Here is a 21,824-nt window from a genome sequence, read left to right as displayed (position 1 = left end):
TTCACAATGAGGTGAGCTTGTATTTCATAATTCTGTGCTATGCTGCAGTTACATTTGATTCTCCTTAGTTGACCGTAAGGGATGTTTTTAATCGAACTTCTTATATAGTTGAATATAATCTACCCTTCTTCAAGAGAGTCCATGCTGCTTCAAGCGTAACTATCGACTGAGAAATAAAAATGAAAGAGCACAGGACAGGACCCTTTAGGGAGCTGTATATTTGATATGTTATAATATATCAGTTATTTATCTATAAGGGATTCTATATACTGATAAACTAGTTTATTTGTGTATAACATTATATGGTATTTAAAGCACAATTTACTTGTGAAAGCACAAACCAATTGTTGACGTATGTTACCATATATAAAGGCAAAGTGGACAGTGGATATATATATATAATACAAGTTAACCCGTGCATGATACTCATGCATTCTAGTCAAATCAAGCTACTTAAGGTGTTAAAAAGGTTCTTGTCATGCATTTGGGCCTAGCCCAGGCCTCCTCAGGGGAAGAGCGTTACTTCCCGACGCAAGCGCCCTTTTTTAACGTGGTTTTGTCCACATGTCACCACCTCATCATTTTTCTCCATCACCTCATCCTTCATTTTCATCGCCACATCTATCCAGATGTCTATCCAGACACAGGGATCTCTCTCAGCGGTCCGGAGTATCACACTCCTCTCGCTCTGTCACCCCTGGCAACCACCAACCACTCCCCACTGTCACCCCCGGCAACCACCAACCACTCCCAACTGTTACCCCCGGCAACCACCAACCACTCCCCACTGTCACCCCCGGCAACCACCAACCACTCCCCACTGTCACCCCCGGCAACCACCAACCACTCCCAACTGTCACTTCTCCTTCAAGAAATATATATATATTTTTTTTTTTAAATCTTTATAAACACTTTTAACAATTAACAAATTAAATTAACAAATTAAAAACATCTTAGTATACCAAATTTCAGCCCTTTCTGAGTTTTTTTTTTCCACACACACTAAGAATTTAGTAGGTCAGTGTAGAACTCCGCCCAGCAGGTGGTGCAGCAGCTTGTTTTTTTTTTTTCACCCACATACAGACTAACACACGTCACTAGGCTTTTATATTATAGAGATATATATATATATATATATATATATATATGTATATATATATATATATGTATATCTATATATCTATCTATATATATATATATATATATATATATATATGTATATATATATATATATATATATATATATATATATATATATATAAATATATATGCAGCTTTAGATAAAGAAGCATTTAGAATACCGCTATTTCTTTTGTCCAACTTTTTCTATGACCACTTGAATATTAGTATATCATTATTTTCATCAGTTGGCTTAAAGTATGCCTTAGCCTATAAGGCTGATTATCTACTGGTGTTACGATTTCTCTAGTGCAGTTAAATCACCGCATTCGTCCTGACTGCAGGTGCAGTTGTAAGTAGATATTAAGTCAAACCAATTTACATGGTTTTAGTAGCATTAGAAAGACATTAGTTAAAGTATGTTTCTTTACGCCCCAGGGTAAAGGGTCTAAGGATCCATCGTCAAAGAAGATCTCTAGATCTAAAAAAAAAGAAAGTGTTTTATTTTCACTCACTGTAAATGTAAGATTTAAATTATTATACTGTAAATAATAAGTAATCTCTTTTAGATTTTGTTCTGAACCTCTTAAAATAAAAAACCTAGCATCACCACAAGGACAAGTATGCACCAAAAAGATTACTATTCCCGATTTTAGAAAGCTGCCAAAAACCTAAAATAAGAAAGTTAACTCTGGGGAAACTTCCTCCCCATCAAATGTAGTTTGAATTATCATAAATAAATACAAGCTTCAATGAGAGAAAGTTCAATGATAGAATACAGTGAAACAGTATCTGTTTTTACTAACTAAACATAAATCTATTATTTGCGGGAGGAGGGTAAGGGGGGGGGTTAAATTTTTTTTTTAAAAAACAAAAACAAAACAAAAGTAGCTACAACAGATTTTGAAAATAAATATAAAGTGAATTATTTCCTTATAAATGCAGCCCTTTTAAAGTTAACTTTATATTTTAATGTAGGATCTTCTTTTGAAATTAAACAGAATTCCTCATCATCTAAAATTCTGGACGATTCTACTATGGTGTTTTATAACCAAATCATTATGTGTTTTAACAACATTTAAATCATTAATTACTTCCTTGGATAAATGTGTTCCATGTTTAAATTTCAAAGCATCAAATCGCAAAGTACCAAGTAATAAAAATGAAAGCAATCCCCATTCATATGTTTAGCGAGAAAGGTAGGTATATTTTTGAAATGTTTTTTCATTTTGTTGACAAAATAAAATAAAATTCAGACAAAGTATTGTGATAAATGTATTTACAGCTATAAATTGATTAAATGTATTAGTTTTATTGTATGGTCCAATTTTCAAAGTTTTGATTTCAATTACATTTGTTGAAATATTGTTTACTAGAAATATTGAAAATAGTTATTTGATTACAATTAAGTTGTATAATTTCTCTTTTCTGTTCCTATTTTTACCTCTTTTTACCCTGTTTGAACTTTGTCTTTAATTTTAACGTTTTTTTTTAGCTTACTGGATTCTACAGAACCATAAGTGTAATTTTCTATCTTCAATATCCTTCATCTTACTTTCGCCATGAGTATTTCTCTAAAAAAAACTTAAAAATCTGAAAACAGATCTCTCTCTTTGACAAAAGGTTTTGCTGAAATCAGATTTTAATTTTCTGTCCATATTCAAAATAATACCAAGCCCCCCCTTCTTCCTTAGGAGTTTGTCTATTGCTCAAAGAATCATTGAAATATATTTTACAATTATTACAAATAGTAATTTCTGATTCAGGATATTTTAGAAGTCTCAGAAGCAAATGTAACATTCCTAACTGTGAATGGTGATCATCCATGCCTGAACAGCCTCATGTCTCGCTCTCAACATCATTTTAATCAAACCAAAACGGGTCAAATAAATATTTGTTTTACCAAAATATTAAAATTTAACAAAATATTATAGATTTTCAAATTAGTTAACCTATTTTGGGGAGTATTTCTGATTCATCAAGAGAAAAGATATCGTACAAACCAACATTTGCATTTCACTCCTTTCCAGAATTCTCAGGCCTTGCAGCGTTCCTTTAACAGTCAGGAGGAACGAATTATGTAACATAAAATGTTCAAGCTGCAAAAAAAAAAAAAAAATTTAGGGATGGGGCTTTGCACATAAACTGGTATGAATATGTAACATGCATTTATTGTGTAAGAAAAGTTCATATTATCCTTAACAATACAAGTATTTATATTTAAACAATTATATATTACCCCAGGCTTGCGTCCCCACAAATGATATACTAGATCAGGGGTCAGGGAACTTTTTTACCTTTTACCCCAAAATATATTTAGATATGCCGACATTACCCCCTTGATTTGAAAGGAAGGAAATCATATATTATTCATTATTGGAATTCAAAATTTTATTGAATCTATTCAAATTTCTTTGAGAGCTTCAACTTGAAAACTTCAGGTTTTGGAGAAATGATGTTGCTTCATTTTTGATATGAGAGCATCAATATTGGGGCATTTTGATATCAGAGCAATTTGGATACAGTCTTCAGCGTCCAATCAATTTCTCTGCTTTGTTTTTATGTTCGTTAGAGTGGAAATTCCTTATTCGCAAAGGTAGGTTATTGCAAAAGGCAGCAACATTCTTACTGCCTCCTCATGTGCAATTCTGAATGTCTTTGCAGCTGTTGACATCCAAAAGTATGATAGATCTGCTTTGTCTTCAAATGTAATACGTGCTTCATTATTGCTCAAGAAGCTCAAGAAGTGCCTCTGCCAACCCTTGAGGCTCTTCTGGTACAACAGCAATTTCACATTTAAAGGGGTCTACAATCCAACTGACAGCATGTGAATCGGCAGCATTACCCCCAGGGATTTCATTATTACCCCATTTGGGGTAATTTACCCCTGTTCCCTGACCACTGTACTAGATAGTTCCCCACACTATCACACCAGCCTGTGACCCTTTACACATATAGTGCCATCTTGTACCCCTTCATACGTCGTAAGTCTGTGTACCGCTACGTATAATGTACCAGTGTTTGCCCTGCCAGCCTGGGTCTTGCATCCACACATACTATTATGCCAGCATGAGACCACCTAACCCCACATATAACAACCAGCATCTCAATTGCCTTGGAAGGTAAGTATTAGAGCTGCACTGGCACACAGATACCCGGGGGAGTGGACCACCCTTCCGGATCCCGCTTCTCTGTCTTGTAAAGTGGGTGTGGCCTTGATGACTCGATTCCCGCCATCAGTACACACCAAAGATTGCGTAGATACAAGTTGTCTGAGGACGGCGATAGTCTGGGTCCAAATCTGGGCATTCAGTTGCACTGTGCATGCATGAACGTCATAGTCACACATGTGCCTATCCACCGAGACTGGCCCGGCAAAGCGATAAGATAACTCCTACCACTCCGTGTCACAGAGGCGACGGAGAGTCGCTCAGCTGCCTCGGCAAGATTTTAATGATAACTCATGATGGTTTTCTATCGCTGCATTAAGCGGATATCGCCATGTTTCAGTAAACCATCCAGGGACTGATTATCTAAGAGGCTAAATAAAAAGATAGCATGAAAGAAAAATATAGTAAGGTTTTAATCTTAACGTATTCTCATGGTAAAGGCTGAAGACAATGGGTCATCCTTGGGTGGGAGCTTGAGTATCAGCAAGTAGGAGAGACAAGGCTGGTGACAGGTGCAGGTGTGACAGTCCCCTCCACATTCACATTCTAACCCCCAGTAGCTCTTGTTCATGCCTTTGTTCTGCTATATGGTTCTGATTTTAGTGAAAATTAAATGAGTTTCAAAGATTGCTGTGAATCTTTTAAGAAACCAAGTGGAGCTGAGTTTTGAAAACACAGGAACATAAACATTGGGGTGGGGGTGAAGGAAGTTGGAGCTTAAATTAAGGAGGAGTTCATTTTTACCTACCGTGTATTAGCCTGGAGTGGAAAACAAGGGGGCGCTGTACCCTTATTCGGCCACTGAATCTGTCATTCCTGTTATTTTTCAGTTACAAAATATTTAATATTTTTACTGAGGAACTGAGGGTGCCGTCTATAGTCTAGGTAGCCGATCACAGCTGTATTCGTAAAAAGAGCAAGAGAACCAAAGTGAGACCCAGCTGCTCTTGTAGAAATTGTCTGCACCCACGGTGATTCCAAATCATCACAACAGGCAGAGAAATGTTGTCTTCAAATATGTAATAACACTTAAACAGACGCATTTCCCAAAATTTCCTATTTCCAAATCGGGACAGTACCCAAAGAGAGTCCGTGGTCATGTTCACAGACCCCGAAAACACATCTGCAGAGAAACCTGTTCACTGCTGCTATGCTGTGCAGAGACTAAAGTCCTGACTGTCAGGATAGTCCCTTAGAATCAGGACTGTCCTACTTAATTAGGGACAACTCATGTATTATGGTGAACTTTGGGTTGTTCAGCGCCTGTCCAGCAAAAATAAACTATTTCAGCTGTACACAGTCCTTGGATACTATTTTCACTACTAGCAGCTTTATCATATCCCTACTTTTTTAAAACATTTACACTGCTAATCGTCTGTTTGCACTTACATGTACTTGACATAGATGCAGAAAAAGTCAGCTGATTTGTTTTCATTCCGCGATAGACACAAATTACACAATGCCTGTCGTCCTAGCGGAGGACCAGCGCAAGCAGAGTTGATTTCCATTTGATTTTCCTTTCTCTCGTTCCCTTTGCTAATTGCTGCAAGGAGCCTGATAGCTCATTAAAGCAGAGTGCCTATGAGAAGCGCTGCTTATACTGTATAACATTACTTTATACGCTGCTATGCAGGTCACCGCAAATGTGTACAGTGCATCGGATGGAGCTTATCACCAGCTCTTAATGGGCGACAATAAAAACACTTTAGTAGGAAACACTCCTCGATAGAAAGAAGGAAAATAGATTCCCCTCTTCATCTTCATTGAATGTTAATTTACAGGCAATTACTGTGTGTTTACTATACACTTAGAACCCCATTCATTTACACTGCAGGAAGAAGTATCTTTTATGACGTTTTTTTTTTTTTTTTATTCAATTATTGATGCCTCAAACCGAGAACGGTCCATTTCCTGATCTGGGAGCAAAAGCTAATTGAGGAGTCAGGTGTGCATGGCTTATACAGTAATGTGATCTTTGGAGTAGGGATCAGTAATAACTACGTCTCGTCTGTTTACACTACTTACATTGCACTGTCTCTGCTTTTTTCCTGGAAGATGGAAATTAATGGAGTGAAATAAAATCGGAAAACGTTTGCTTTTCATTTAAAGGCCATGTGGGCCTGCTGGAGACACACAATGGAGGCAGCCATTTTTGTCGGCAGATCCCGCTTATCCTATCAATTCTCTAGTTGTGCTTCAGCGACTACACTAATTCCTAGTCATTTCATAGCTTGCATTCACTGCAATATTGATTCAGCAGGTGGATGCTTCTACTGTGTATGAACAATGGGTACACTTAATAATTTTATTTATAAAAACACTTTCCACCTGGATATGAAAAATGACCAGGACATTATTCTGTTCCCTTGTCCACAAGGTGGGAGTCCTAAATAATGAATAGGCCCCTGTCAGCAACTTTACCAGTGACCCTCAAACACAGGCACCCTTCAATTTCAATTTACACTCAGTTATTCCACTTTATCATAACTCTATAATCTGTAGCATTAGTTCCTATGTATCGCTGATTGGCCTTTTGGCTAAGATCAGCTTAGTTCTGTCCTATGAGGGTAAAGCGAGGGGCCTCCCCAATATGGACAGGCTACCTTGGTCCTCTGGCCAAAAAACTGGCAACAAGAAAGCCCGGGGTGACGTGCCCCTGGGGTGTCGGGATAATCACGTGGGGCCTGGTAAAAATTGCTGAGCATGAGGCATGTAGCACATTAATCCTTTGCACCATCGCTCCTTTGACCTGGTCCTTTGGCTTGGTGGGACAATTTTTATATTGCCGCCTGGAATTCTGGAACACTTCTTTATTTTCCTCCCTATGTGTCACATCACTGTATATTTTTTGTCATAGATGGCGGGATGTTGGTTATCATATAGGCTCCAATCCCCAAGGTTTAGGCGGTGGTAGTCGTTACTGCGAAGATCATCATTCCCACAACAATAGGAGCTACAGGAGAATTGAGAATGCGCTAATCCTGACATCAAGGAAATACAGACTTGATACAAAAATGACAGACAAGAATTCCGGCAACAGAACATACCACCACTGAGATTCACGTCACTTAAAATGGCAATAGTTACATTGCTGCTATTAAGGGAGTAATGCGAGGTCCCGGTGGGCGTCTAATGTCCAACCCTTTCTAAAAAATATTACACACCCGCTGGGTCCTCACAGTCTTGAATCTCAGTGGTGTTATGTTCTGTTGCTGGAATTCTTGTCTGTCATTTTATTATCCTGTCGCTCCTATTGTTGTCGGAATGATGGTCTTCAGAAACTCCTACCCCACCCATTCTAGGGGTGGAGGTGTGACCCTGAGGTAAACATCCCACTGAACTTAGTGATGTCCCCTCCTTTTGGGTGAGGCCAGGGCTGGATTAAGGGGATGGAGGCCCCTGGGCAAAGGGGGCCTCCATTCCCCCATAAGGGCCCCCCCTGTGATCCGAGCCACCACCCCGTGATCCGAGCCGCTCCCCTGGTGATCCGAGCCGCCCCCAAGCGACTTACTTCCTTCCCCGGCGCGCTGTACGCTCTTTACTCAGCAGACCTTGTGAGAGTGAGACTCATCAGATCTCCTCAGTAAGGAGAATACAGCGCGTCGGGGAAGGACCGTAGTGAAAGTGCTCAGCAGCATTGATCGCGCCGAGGGCGCCCCCATCCCTGACAGATCAATAATGCTGCTGAGCACTTTCAAGGGCCCCCTGGATGCCCGAGGCCCCTGGGCTGTAGCCCATTTAGCCCTAGGGTTAATCCGGCCCTGGGTGAGGCAGAAGATTTGGTGCCTTGGGGCAAGTTTCATCAGAATCCAGAATCCTTGCGTCTGAAGACCCTTGTCACCTTATGATTCCGTGGTGCGGGGTGGGGGTGTCTCCTTTCCTCTATAGCAGGAGAGGAATTAACACTTTTTTTTGATCGCTGTTCAGCCCCAAACCTCCGTGTGCCTATGGCAACTGCCTCATATCCTTGCTCAAACCTCTAGCCCTGGTCAAGTTATGTTAAGCTGATGAGTATTATTTGTGTTCCTATTTGTGTGATGAGAACAAAATCATTTTAGCAACATTTTTTTTTCCAATATACTAAAGTGTTCTAGGGATCGTAACACAAAAATCCACAAGTCCAATCCACACAATGTGCACTTGTGAATGTGTATGCAGATCTTCAACTTGCTAAATTGCCTTTAGTTACTATATATCCCCTATGACCTGTTTAGACTGTAAGCTCTATGGGGCAGTGACCTCAGTCCTACTGTTCTTCTCCAGTTGCAATTATTAATCCTATTTTGTCTTATATGTTTCTTGCAATTTTAAAATGCACTGTGTACCTTGTGTGACACCCTATAAGCAAATTTAAATAAATACATATTACATATGTTCATTCATATATTTTAATTTTTGCTCTTTATGGTCACCTTGCGTTATTCTTCATTATGTGCCTAAAAAGGGTTAATTTAATCTTGAACTCCAAAAGTTTTTTTTAACTGAATATTTTTCTCTTGGGGTTTGGCCTTAGGCCCCAAAATGTTCTGCCAAAAATCATCTTTTACAAAAAGGATGTTCCAAGGCGATTCAAACTATAGTCATCTAAATAAATGAATGTACAGACACAGATACACTTATATTAAAGAAAATATGTTTTCATATTTGTCAGTTTCAAACAATTTTCCTGGTAATTAAGAAATGTCCCCACTTACCAGAACCTGTAATTTTCTAGAGGTTATTTTAAATGCAACAGAATGGTTTACAGCAGCAAGTTGTCCCAGAGGTGAAAGATTAATCTACGCCTGTCAACCCTGATTTGCTAATGGAATGGCCATAATTTCTCGCAGGCATAAACTGTATGTAACGCTCTTCAGACACAATCTGCTGATCCACAGTTCACGTCTTCTTGTCTGGAAGGCAGACTTCTGTAAAGATAGACATGTCCTTTGCTTACGAGTGGTTGCAACTGGTTTAGAGTTTTTAAAAAGTCATTAAAATGCTATTGTCTTATGCTTTAAAGAAGAATTTCACCCAAAAACTAGAAATGTAGTTCTTGATAGAATTGTTTAAGATACTAAGATATGATTGGTCTCTCCGAAGGCTCCAATGGTCCAGCACTGATTCAAACAGGTAGCGGCTGTCTATGCCCCTCCCCCAGAAGAAAATCTAACCTATTAGGAGAGAGGACAGCATTGCTGGAGCATTGGAGCTCTCTGGTAGACTCACCAAATCAGAATTATCTCAAGTTTTCTATTTTATCTTCCCGTAGTGAACTCCTCCCCAAATTACACCATTAGTTTTATGTCGAGTTATATTTTAAAGCTTGCACACAGCTGGAGAAAGGAATCTATTTCAGCCATATGGTAAATCTTAAAAAATAAGACAATGGCATGATTATTATTTAGTGTAATATGGCTCTGCAGTAGTAGTAAACAAAATGTGTGTGTGACCCTCCCCTCAGCTGTAGTGGCACTACAAATCCCAGCATGTCAAGCCATAGACATCCTGGGACATGTAGATCCACACCCAGTGGCGCACGCAGGGGGGTTCTGAGTCTCCAGAAACCCCCCCTGCGCTAACTAAGTGGTCACCATAGCGGCACTATCCTATACAGCAGCCGCGGCGCTGTCAAAGAAGCGTCCGCAGCGGTGCTGTATTGTATACAGCACCGCCGCGGACGCTTCTTTGACAGCGCCGCGGCTGCTGTATAGGACAGCGCTGCCGCAACGGAGCGGGCGCATGCGCAGCAGCTCTCTCTCGTGTGGTTTTTGGGTTTTTTTGGGTCGGGGGGGGGGGGGAAACAATCCTGCGTGCGCCCCTGACACCGATTGCAAAGCCACACAAAAAAACAACCTTAGGGGGGGAAATAAAACAAATTTATATAAAGGTAATAGAGTTTTTTTCATATATATAAATGAACATTATTTTTTCTATAACTCTGCCTTGTTCTGTTTCCCAAATAAGCCATATGGTCTGCAAACTCTCTATAAAAAGAAGGCATCCCTTTCTGAGTTTGAAATAATGCACAGCACTTTTACTGAGAGAGAGTAAATAATTCATGTTATGAGACATCCTTACTCATAGAGAACATTCTTTTAAGTGCTGTCCTGGGGATGTGATAGTGTGATACAGCTCCCATAGGGATTGATAATATTCTGCTGTGACCATTAGGTGGCGCTGTTAAATTAGTTTATCATGGCTAATGCACAGCTGTAGGGACCTATAGTAAGCCTAGCTAGCCTCTGACCGCCGTGCATTACAGATGAATGCAATCTATTTATTGTAGCAAGCTGGTTACAAATGACATCTTTGACTGAAATTCTACACATTGATACACTATGGTGGTTGTATTTTTATTTTTCTTCCTATTATTATTAGAATTAATTTATTTTGGGGTCCTATAAATTGTCAGGGGCTATAACTTGTAGGTGAAATTATAGACTACATGAAACCCGTATTTGTTTTAATTAAGGGGTCTTTGTCTCGAGGCAAAGTGATTGCACCATAAGTATCAACAAAAAATACACAGACCGATCCAATTTGTGTTTTTTTGTCTGAAATCAATGCTGTTCTTATTGTGAATACAGAAAATGCAGAACTAGCATTTATCAGGAAAAAAACAACATTATTAGTTATTTATAGACAGCAAACAGGGGAAAACGTCGGAAACTATGTATTTGTTTTGCTTCCCCTTTGTATGTTTGTAACATAGATACTAAGGAAGGGATTGTATAAATATCTTATAGGACTTTACATAGTTTTCACGATGGTGCTAGTAGGTTAGCTTGTAGAACTCACCAATCAGTAGAGATACTATTGTGTGTCTTCTCTTCTCCATAATCATTTTATCTCCCCCCCCCCCAGATAACTCCTGTCAATATTATTGGGGTATGATAATCCTCTAACAATGCAATAATCATTTCAGGCAAGACAACACCCTTTTGTCTGCCAATACTGGGCCTGATTCATCAAGACAAGCAAAACGAACGTATTGTGCTTTTTTAAAAAAAATCGCACGGAAATCGGGTGTACGCACGTCTGTATGCAGGAATGGATCCGAGGAATAGGCCTGTTGATGAATACGGGTCTAGGTCCGCTCTGCTCTAACAGATAATACACTGGATATGTCCAGTACATATGTGGAGTATAAAGGCACAAAAAAACGCACACAATTAAAAACTCAATTAATGTCACCTGTTAATAATATAATTATTAACGTAAAAACATTAATAAAAAATAACATTTCCCCCCATTTTTTTTAATCAGTACAATACATTATTTAGGATGTTATGCAGTATCGGAACTACCATTGGTGTGGCAGGTGCCATGCACTAAGACTAATGGAAAGGAGGGAGCCCATACAGAGCGTCGGGGGCCCCGGTGCGGGGAGGAGGAGGCCTTAAGCTGAACGCATGTAAACGCATCTGTGCTGTCAGGCGCAGTCTCCGCATTCACCATTGGTGCCAGGGACAGACGCCTTCCTTTGCCAGCAGCTCGTCCCATTGCCCTGTGTCTTCTTCCTCCCGGCCTCACATTGCCGTGTGCATGTGCAGTTCGCTTGCGTCTCCGTTGGCAAGCAACAGGGTGATTTTCTGCACTTCCTGTTGGCGGTCACTACCTCCAATCAGAGAATTGGCACTTCTATTTTAACCTGCCCCTAACACTAGGTAGGTGCCAGAGTATCTAGGTCTTCCTATGCTCCAGCGTTCCAGCCTGTTTCCCTGCTCTCTGACTGACCTCCTGTCTGCCGACCCGTCTTCCTCTGGTTCTGCTCCTGGATCTCCCTGATTGCTCCCACTGTATCTGACCTTTGGCTTGCTGACTCCGATTTGCCTTTACCTTTGATACCGCGTTTGCTTGAACGGTTTGATCTCTGCCTGCACAACCACATCTGTTCACCATCCACTCCGCTGATAGCTAACTTGGGGGCCGCGACCTGCACATCCGTTGCAGAAAACTCTAAACTCCCTTGCTGGGGTCCCTGGCGAAGACCGGGGGCGTGTTTAGACTCCTCACTTAGCAGCGCAAATATCAGCAAATGGCCTTCAGTCCCTGTATCTCGTGACATGTGTGGCATGAATCAGGCACTTACCTTAAAGGGTTAACTTTGGTAACATTCTGCAGCCTATGGATGCAGGGGGAATGGAGTCGGCTGAGTCTATATATTTTTCCTTCAATGTAGATTTTCCCTCTTTGCTTCACAAATCCCCTATTGTAATGTTTTAACCATATTCTCTTTTCCCTATGACAGAGGAGGCAGTTAGCGGGAGAGCTCTTGCAATCAGTGTCTAATTCACACGGTGCTATTGCTGATTGGTCGCACGTCACTACCCCCTTCTAAGCACCCTGTCTCTTGGTGCCTTTGTGGGAGGGACCCCTTGACCTGCCCCGTAGGGGTATGTCCTTGTGAGCCCACAGGTGAGTAGTCGCGATGACACCAGATCTAGCACCGGATAATGGTAACGGACGATGTCCTGGGACCAGTGGTCAGTGCCTGTGGTCATACCCTCTTTGGTTTTGCTATTAGTCGTTAGCTGATTGCAATTGCTCTCTCCGCCACCATATTTTTGTGATTAATAAACTGTGACCTGTTTTTTGCCAAAATCAAGTTGTCATCGTGTTTATTTTATAGATAAGGTTTTAGGGTTTTAAATTAACGGTTAAAGAGGTTTGGAGGGAAATCAACAGTAAGCAGTTTATAAACTTCTGGTCAGTCTGATACACTGAACAATCTTATTTACAGTGTTTTGCTCTGATGTCCGGCTTATTCTACCGACCATGTGAATAGCAGCAGGGCCGCCTTTAGAAAAAATCGGGCCCAGTACGGGCCCCCGTGCCACCCGGGCCCCCGTGCCACCCGGGCCCCCCCCATGAGCGGGGCCCCCCCATGAGCGCCCCCCCCATGAGCAACACATACTTACCTGGGGCCCGCCGCTGGTCTCCGCTATTCTGTCTTCAGCCTGGCTGTCACCGTGACAGCCAGGCACCAGGATCCGATCGCAGGGGTGGAGGATTCATTCCCCCTGAGATCATGTGATCTGTCACAGGCAGCCTGTGCTGAGCTGTTGTACCGGACCCCCTGGTGAGCCCGGGCCCGGTACAACAGTACCCCCCGTACCCCCCTGATGGCCGCCCTGAATAGCAGTGTCATCCAGGATCATGAATCCTAATGCCTGCAGGATGTTCCCATTGTGCTCTGTTTGTAGATTCACAATCCTTGTCTAAATGAGCCCTAATCATCAATCAATGATAAGTTACTGAGAAAGGAAATCCAATGGGAAAATAGAGAGAAGCTAGTTGCGTAATGAATAAAATAGTTGATGATGGGTGATGTTGAAAGTACTACGCCTAGACCACAAGAGGTTAATGCACTTTTTATTTGCAATGTTGTGTTTCTGCTGAGCTTTGTTTTATCAGATTAAGGAGTAATCAGTCACTCGGTTTCCTTGATTCAAGCACTAACATGATTCAGCGTTGCCCAGCTAATTAGAGGCACGTTGGATGGGATTAAACGTACCTGCTCCTCGCACCCATAGCACTTTACCTTAGTCTGCCGAAAAGTTATCACTTGTTACTTCTTCTTTTGTCTGATTTTTTTTCTCTCATTTAACTGCTTAGAATTTGATCTTCCAACCTTCATAAAACTCCCGTGTTTTACTGTATGAGACGGGAACAAATGCAGATTTACGCTGACAATCAATTTTATTTTGGTTCCAAGTATCAATCTCATTACTTCCCTGGCTCCATACAGAGGCGGCAGCGGTCGCAGGACTTCACCTGTCAGGGGTTGTTTAGAGCTGTTTTGTCCAACTCCTGAAGTACATGGGCAGAATTTCTCGCTTTCAGCCATTTGGGTCAGACTCCGGCGTGACATTGTCTTTCTGAAGAAAATTTGGAATTTTGCGTAAGCCGGATGGAAAATTGTGTTGAGAAAATACTGTGACCCTTATTATTAGAATTTTTGTATATTTATATATTGCTACCATATTATGCAGCGCTGTACAGAGAATATATCATTCATATCGGTCCCTGTCCCATTGGAACTTACAGGCACTCTAGAGTCCGCAGACAATTAACTTACCAGTATGTTTTTGGGGGTGAGGTATTGCCGCTTTTAGGCTGGGTGCACAGTACAGGGTTTTCAGTCGATTATCCGCCCAATCACACGATAAACGACCCTTCGACTGATATCGGATTAGTGTGTACGCTGCTGCGATGAAAGATTATCGGTCCAAAGCTCATCGTGTCGTTTGATTTGATTTTTAAACCGAACCATAAATCTCGTTCAACGATAGAACGATGTCGTTCCAATCCTGCAGTGTGTGCGCACTCAGGACCGGCAGTGCCCATATATCTCTATATAGTGTGCGGAGTCACCATCTTTTCAGCCAATGGTTATGACAGACGAAGAGCACAGATCTGACGGTAAATCGTATAAAACGTGTTTGGTGCGCACATATGAAGAGCATGCTGATCGGGACTTTTTTTTTTTCAGTCGTTGGTAAAAGCTATAATGATATTGCATCAGGAGGAGACATGTTCTGTAGTGTGTACCAGCCTAGTTTAATCTTCATTTGCACAGATGTTTTCACAACATTTTATGGGCTCAAAATAAAGGCTACTTCATCATACTGGGCCTGATTCATTAAGGATCTTAACTTGAGAAACTTCTTATTTCAGTCTCCTGGACAAAACCATGTTACAATGCACGGGGTGCAAATTAGTATTCTGTTTTGCACATAAGTTAAATACTGACTGTTTTTTCATGTAGCACACAAATATCAACTTTAAATTTCAGTGTACAAATAAGCTATCAAGTATTTGTGTGCTACATGACAAAACAGTCAGTATTTAACTTATGTGCAAAACAGAATACTAATTTGCACCCCTTGCATTGTAACATTGTTTTGTCCAGGAGACTGAAATAAGAAGTTTCTCAAGTTAAGATCCTTAATGAATCAGGCCCACTGTCTGCTATTCTGCTATTGCTTTAAAGTAGGGTTGTCCAACCCGCGGCCCGCGGGCCGCGTGCGGCCCAGCACACCTGTAAATGTGGCCCAGAAGGAGTTTTGGTTGTGGCAAGGGGGCAGCACTGTTAATGGAAAAAAAAATCCTGCAAAAAAAAGAAAAAAAAAACTTACCTTGCGGTCACGCGGTCACGTCAGCTGGTACTCCGGCTCCCTCCCTTGTCTCCTCCTCCGTGCTGTGCTCACAGTGAATGTCGGGTGTGATGTCATCACGCCCAACATCCATTGCGGAGCGCAGCACAGAGGAGTCATCCGCACTTTATTGATATTGCATCGAAACAATACAAAAACTGATTATAGTATAATAACTAGAGAGGATTTTTTGAACAGGGCGATTGAAAGGTAAGTGTAGGGGGATTTGAAAAAAAAGTGATACATATATATATATATATATATATATATATACACACACATATATATCACTTTTTTTCTCATATATATATATATATGTTAACTATGTTTTCTATGGTTTTTTGGATGATCAGCTATCGTTATTGTTAGTGTATCTTATGTGCGGCCCAAACCAACTCGTCGTCTTCCAATGTGGCCCAAGGAAGCTAAAAGGTTGGACACCCCTGGTTTAAAGCATCTGCTTAAGTTGATTGATTTGCGCCTCCAAAAAGACTGTTTAGGCACCTGCTAATTTGGGAATATGCAGTCTGCACCATCCAATGTCCATTCGAATAACTCCTCCCATTTTTGTATTTTTCCATATCAGCATGGAGGGATCATTATTTTCCACAATGGACGCCAAGAACGACAAAGGGACATTTACAGAGTACCCACAAAATTTAACACATTTAAGAAAAAAAAAAAAATATGTCACACATAAAAAAGGCTTTGTAAAAATACTGTGCACAGTCCCTTAGACCAAAGCTAGTTTACTTTATACTTTTTAAAACTGGATCAAGGTTAACAAGAAAATCAGTAAAATAAATCCACTCAGATTCTGTTTACAGTTCAACTGTTTTTTTTTCCTTCTTATTGAATTTAAATCCATTTATCCATAATTGGCAGACTCTAAATTTAATTAGCGTATTGGTGCTTTTAACTAAACATCTAGGCAAAGTGATAAACAGTGTTTCATAATTAGGAACGACGTTCGTCCAATGCGTTGGCTGGAATTCTAACGTGCTGCATTCACTGCTCTGTATAAAATGATTTTATCCTCCCAGGGAAGTCAAAAGAGAAATTAAATTACATAATCAATCAAAGGCTGGTTGATATTCAACTCTTAATCGGACATATAAAAGTTACAGTGTTGATTTAACAATATTTAATTCCATTTATATGGAAAAAAAAATATCAGTCTAACCGAGTTTCCCACTCTAACAAAAAAACTAAATGGGTTTAAATGATATAGAAAAAAGCCATATTAAAAATTATACATTTTATACTCTCTATACAAGTACTAGGCTGCGGGTTTGAAAAAGTGGGGATGTTGCCTATAGCAACCAATCAGATTCTAGCTATCATTTTGTAGAAGGTACTAAATAAATGAAAGCTAGAATCTGATTGGTTGCTATAGGCAACATCCCCACTTTTTCAAACCTGCAGCTTAGAAAATCTAGCCCCAGAACTTAGGGGATCTGAGTACCGAGCCAAGCCAGTTCGGTACTTTCGCGCGCCCTCGGAATTGAAAACGAGGCAAAACGTCATTGTTACGTCATCGCATCTCGGATCTCGCGATTTTTGGATTCCTTTTTAAGATCCAACATAACGGTGGATGGGAGGGAGGATGGGCTCAAGGACAATTCCATCTTGCCCCACTTTTCTTTTCTGCCACTGCTGTGTGCCAATGTGTCCTAGATGTGCTAGGAACTGCCGTGTGTTTGTGCCATTGCTCTGTCGCTTACCATCCAGCCTGGTCGCTGCAGTATTTGTCCGAAAGTGTATGAAAATAATATTGTGATCTGTGAAGTGGTCAAAATTGACTGCAAATGACTTGAAATTAGTGTTATTGATGTTAATTATAATGTATGAACAAAAAAAGAGCAAAAATATGTGATCTTAGCATATTTTAGGATTTTTTCTAACAAATCCAAAACCAAAACACATGAGGGCGGTTTTGCCAAAACCAAAATATGAAGCTAATCCAGATCCAAAACCAAAACCAAAACCAGTTCAGTCAATGAGCATCTCTAATCATAAGTAAGATATATTTAAACTCAAGTGATTTAAAACATCGGAATGCGTATCGAGTCGCTATAACCTAAACACTCCTTCATTCCACCGAACGTACAGCTGAAAGGAAAGAAAATCAGCTTTTAAACAAAAGTCTGAATCAAGCAATAATTTTTCCATCTTCTGGCCGGCTCAATGGAAGAAACGATGGTCTGTGTTATAAATGTAATACATTAATACCTCGCACAGCCTGAAAAATGATATCCCTTTGACCTTTGTAAGGTTTGTAATTTGGTTGACATACCCATTACTTCAAAAATCAAATAGGTTTGTCTAAACATTATTCTGATGCTTGGTTTGGGCTGCAAAGGGCAGACAGTTGACCACTGACCCGATGACAGTGATCAATTTAGTCTCCTGTCTTGTCACTTTCCTGGCTTATTCCGCTATCAATCTCCCGTTTGCCAGTTACCACAACCACTTTCTGCTGTACAGGCGCTTTTAACCCCAACAATAATCCAATTTAAAATTGATCAATGAGAACCTGTGGTCAGTAAAGCAAAATGACAGAGTCTGCATCTAACCACTGACCACAACTTGAAGTTTTTATTTCTGCATAAAGCGGTCGGCAAACTTATTGAAAAAAAACAAACATCTTAACCACACAAGAGGCAGCTTTTGTTAATCCTATACATAAGGGCTCATCCACACCAGCAGATCCTTCCGAATCAATTGTGCAGCAGAACGCAGAGCTATATCGCGCGACCCCTCAGCTGTCCACACAGACAGCGGTACTGTAAACAGCTCAGATGTCACTGGCAGAAAGTGATACTAGCGCCATTGAATTGCGCCATGTATCGCTGCAGAGGTGCTGCGGGATAGACATCGATGGACTGCAATCTATTTGGACAATGTATTGACATTTTTTTTCGATATTTTAGATAGGTCTCCATCCAATAAAATGAAGTCCTTTGATGCTCTGAGGAAGAGTTCATTCATTCAATTAGAGCCCTTTGAGTGCTGGCCTCCGCTGCTTTGCCTGGGAAATTCACTGTAAATAGAGGAACATGTGTAACATCCCTTTTATATGCTTCAAAGTTCAAGCATCCTTACGTTGGGTTTATTAGCTTATCTTGGAATTTGTGAATTTCACTGATAAAGTCATTAGCAAAAATATCACGTCCAACTAACACTATTTTCAAGATGTGCTACCCACATTGTTAGGATTCCTAAAGTACCACTTTGGTCAAACATGGGTGCAGTACACTATATGGACAAAAGTATTGGACGCTTGACCATTACACCAACAGGGTCTGTAATAACATTGTACTCAAATACATATACTTTAATATGGAGTTGGTCCCCCTTTTGCAGTGATAACAGCTTCCACTGTTCTTGGAAGGTTTTCCACAAGATGCTGGAGTGTTTCTGTGGGAATTTGTGCCCATTCATTCTGTAGAGCATTTAGGAGGTCAGGCGCATTTTGGATGAGAAATCCTGGCTCGCAATCTCCGTTCCAGTTCACCCGAATGGTGTTCAATGAAGTTGAGGTCAGGGCTCTGTGCGGGCCAGTCAAGTTCTTCCACACTGAACTCATCAAACCATGTCTTTGTAGTCCTTGCTTTGTGCACTGGGGCACAGTCATGTTGGAATAGAAAAGGGCCTTCCCCAGACAGTTGCCACAAAGTTGGAAGCATAGCATTGTCCAAAATGACTTTGTATGCTGAAGCATTAAGATTGCCCTTCACCGGAGATAAGGGGCCTAGCCCAAACCCTGAAAAACAGCCCCATACCAAATCCCTCCTCCACCAAACTTCACAGTTGGCATAATGCAGTCAGGCAGGTAACGTTCTCCTGGCATCCGCCAAACCCAGACTCACCCATCTGACTGCCAAACAGAGGAGTGTGATTCGTCACTCCACGGAACACGTTCCACTGCTCCACAGTCCAGTGTCGGTCTGCTTTACACCACTCCATGCGACGCTTGGCACTGGTCTTGGGGATGTGAGGCCTGCATGCAGCTGCTCGGCCATGGAAACCCATTCCAATAAGATACCGCCGCACAGTTTTTGTGCTTACATTGATATCAGTGTAAGTTCGGAACTCTTCATCTATGGAATCAGCAGAGCATTGGTGACTTTTATGCACCATGTGCCTTAGCAGTCTGTGATTATTACGTGGTCTTCTGCTTTGTGCCTGAGTTGCTGTTGTTCCTAAACGTTTCCACTTTCTAATAATATCACTTACAGTTGACCGTAGAATATCCAGCAGGGATGAAATTTCATGAACCATATTATTGCAAAGATGACATCCTATCACAGTACCACGGCTGTGCTCTTCAGAACGACTTATTTTGTTTCACAAATGTTTGCAAATGGAGACTGCATGACTAGGTGCTTGATGTTATACACCCCAGGCAACAGGTCTGATTGAAACACCTCAGTTCAATAATTAACAGATGTGGCCAATTACTTTTATCCCGTATGTGTGTAATGTGCGCCAAATGTTTCCAGGAAGTGCTATACATAATGTGAAAGAGGAAGCGACATAAGAAAAATTAAGCTTTTGATTCAAATATCATGGTGCGTCATTAAGCCTGGCCTCTACTAGGACCCAGGAGTGTACCTACTCTTCCTAGAGTCCTGAAGAACTTCCCGAAATTCTGAAGCCTCCCAGACATCCCGAGAAAGTAGGCAAGTATGACTTAGAACAAATGTGACAAAACGCCTGCAGATGATTGGTTTATCCTGATCACTTGCCTTAGATAACATATGTATGACTATAAACTCCTTGGTTCAGGTTGTGTCTGTGTGTCTGTATCGCACACACAGACACACGGACATAATTACCACGTGCCTCCCTCTAAGTCACCAATATACCATTGACAGAGTTCATTTTTAAATGTAATTTATTATATTTTAGACTTGAAGTTCCAAATTATGAAAAAAAATATATATATCTGGAAAATATTAAGTGTTAAATACCCTGGACAGTAGATCAACTGCCTGTATATATGTTTTAAAGCTAATTGTGCCCAACATATTAACAGCATATGTTTAATTCCAGGTCCGATGACCAATAACATCTAAGTGGACTTATCACCTCTGCTTCTCCAGATGAATTAGATAGACAAAGACCACAGCCGTAGTGTAGATTGCTCCCTACAAGCATTGTAATTATATTCCAATAAAACACAGTTCATAGATTCTACTCTATAGGGCTGAGATGTTATTCGATATGTCCGCAGTTCAGCGCTGTGGTCTTCCTCTGATGCTTTGCTCAATATGTTCACAAAATGTAATTAAGACACAGCTCTGCAGTGCCAGTCAATTGATGACATTTTAATTATCTCAGAGGAACTGATGTAAGCAATTTTTTTTTTTACTCTGTTTAGTCTACATTAAAATAAAACTTTGCATCAAAATATGCTGAGGTGACATACACTAACCTTGTATTAACTATATTTTCTATAGCATCAGCTATGTTCAAAGGAGAGTGCTGGTATTCAGGAGCAGAGTCGCAGGGAACACCCTGGATGATTTCAAGTGCACCAAGAATATGTTAAATGATTGTAGTGGAGGATAAACGATGTTATTTTACATTTCCTCAAGTGTCAGAAAATCAAATAGAAGTTGCTGACTGCCTGCAGCCTAATTTCTGCAAAAGTCTCTCTCACATTAAACATCTCTAAGACCAATAAATAACATTCCTGTATTACCTGCTAACATGGCCAATTTCACATGGGCTCTACTATTGCTTTTTTACACTAATCTCCCTGACTGAAATATGTAAATTAAGTTAACGAATTTAAAGAATAATTGAAAGAATAATTGAAAGAATAATTTCTCCTTTTAGGAGACTTTTAAGAAGTAACCCCTTTCTTTTCTTTATGTTACCTTGGTGGTCTCTCCATGGACTCCTTTATCGGCTGGACTGTTGTGGCCCCCAGAAAGTAGGGTCCGATTTGGAGTAGTCCATGGGCAGAGACCTATGTCAGCCTTGTCTCCTGGCCCCCAGGAGGGGAGGGGAGGGGGTCCTGTTACCCAGAAAACCCCTTTCTCTAAACATGGAAACTCACACTTAGTAGGTATATTAAATGTACTATAACACATTGTCTGCAGCCCAGGACACATTTCCATGAGCACCTGCTTATGGTTTCGTGAACATTGGCTTCAACAAAATGGCCACCGTCACTTTTGTCTCTAGAATTTTATTTTTTACAATTTTGTGTTTAGTGCTCTAGTGTTTGTCAAACATAGAAAATACAGAAAGTAGATGACCTGTTATTATCTGCAGTCTGATGTGCAACACTGGGTAAGTAATTATAATATTAAGTTTAATATTTTTTATTTAAATTGGATGTAAGAGGAGATTAATATTAGTTTTGTAGAGTAATATTAAT

The 21,824-nt window shown here is 40.5% G+C and overlaps 1 long non-coding RNA gene across 2 annotated transcripts; it reads right to left on the bottom strand.

Moving 5' to 3' along the window:
• Positions 1-1,313: 1,313 nt before the first annotated feature.
• LOC142140511 (uncharacterized) lies at positions 1,314-21,500 on the bottom strand. 2 transcript variants are annotated; one of them, XR_012688521.1, is made up of 4 exons: positions 21,319-21,500; positions 8,984-9,196; positions 3,123-3,218; positions 1,314-1,600 (listed from the first exon to the last, which is right to left on the bottom strand). It is a non-coding gene; the product is annotated as an uncharacterized LOC142140511 (long non-coding RNA). The 2 variants fall into 2 exon arrangements; XR_012688522.1 differs by having other exon boundaries at positions 3,127-3,218.
• Positions 21,501-21,824: the final 324 nt, after the last annotated feature.

The sequence above is a fragment of the Mixophyes fleayi genome, chromosome 2, assembly GCF_038048845.1.
Source record: "Mixophyes fleayi isolate aMixFle1 chromosome 2, aMixFle1.hap1, whole genome shotgun sequence".
Lineage (NCBI taxonomy): Eukaryota > Metazoa > Chordata > Amphibia > Anura > Limnodynastidae > Mixophyes > Mixophyes fleayi.
This window is presented reverse-complemented; position numbering and strand designations above follow the sequence as displayed.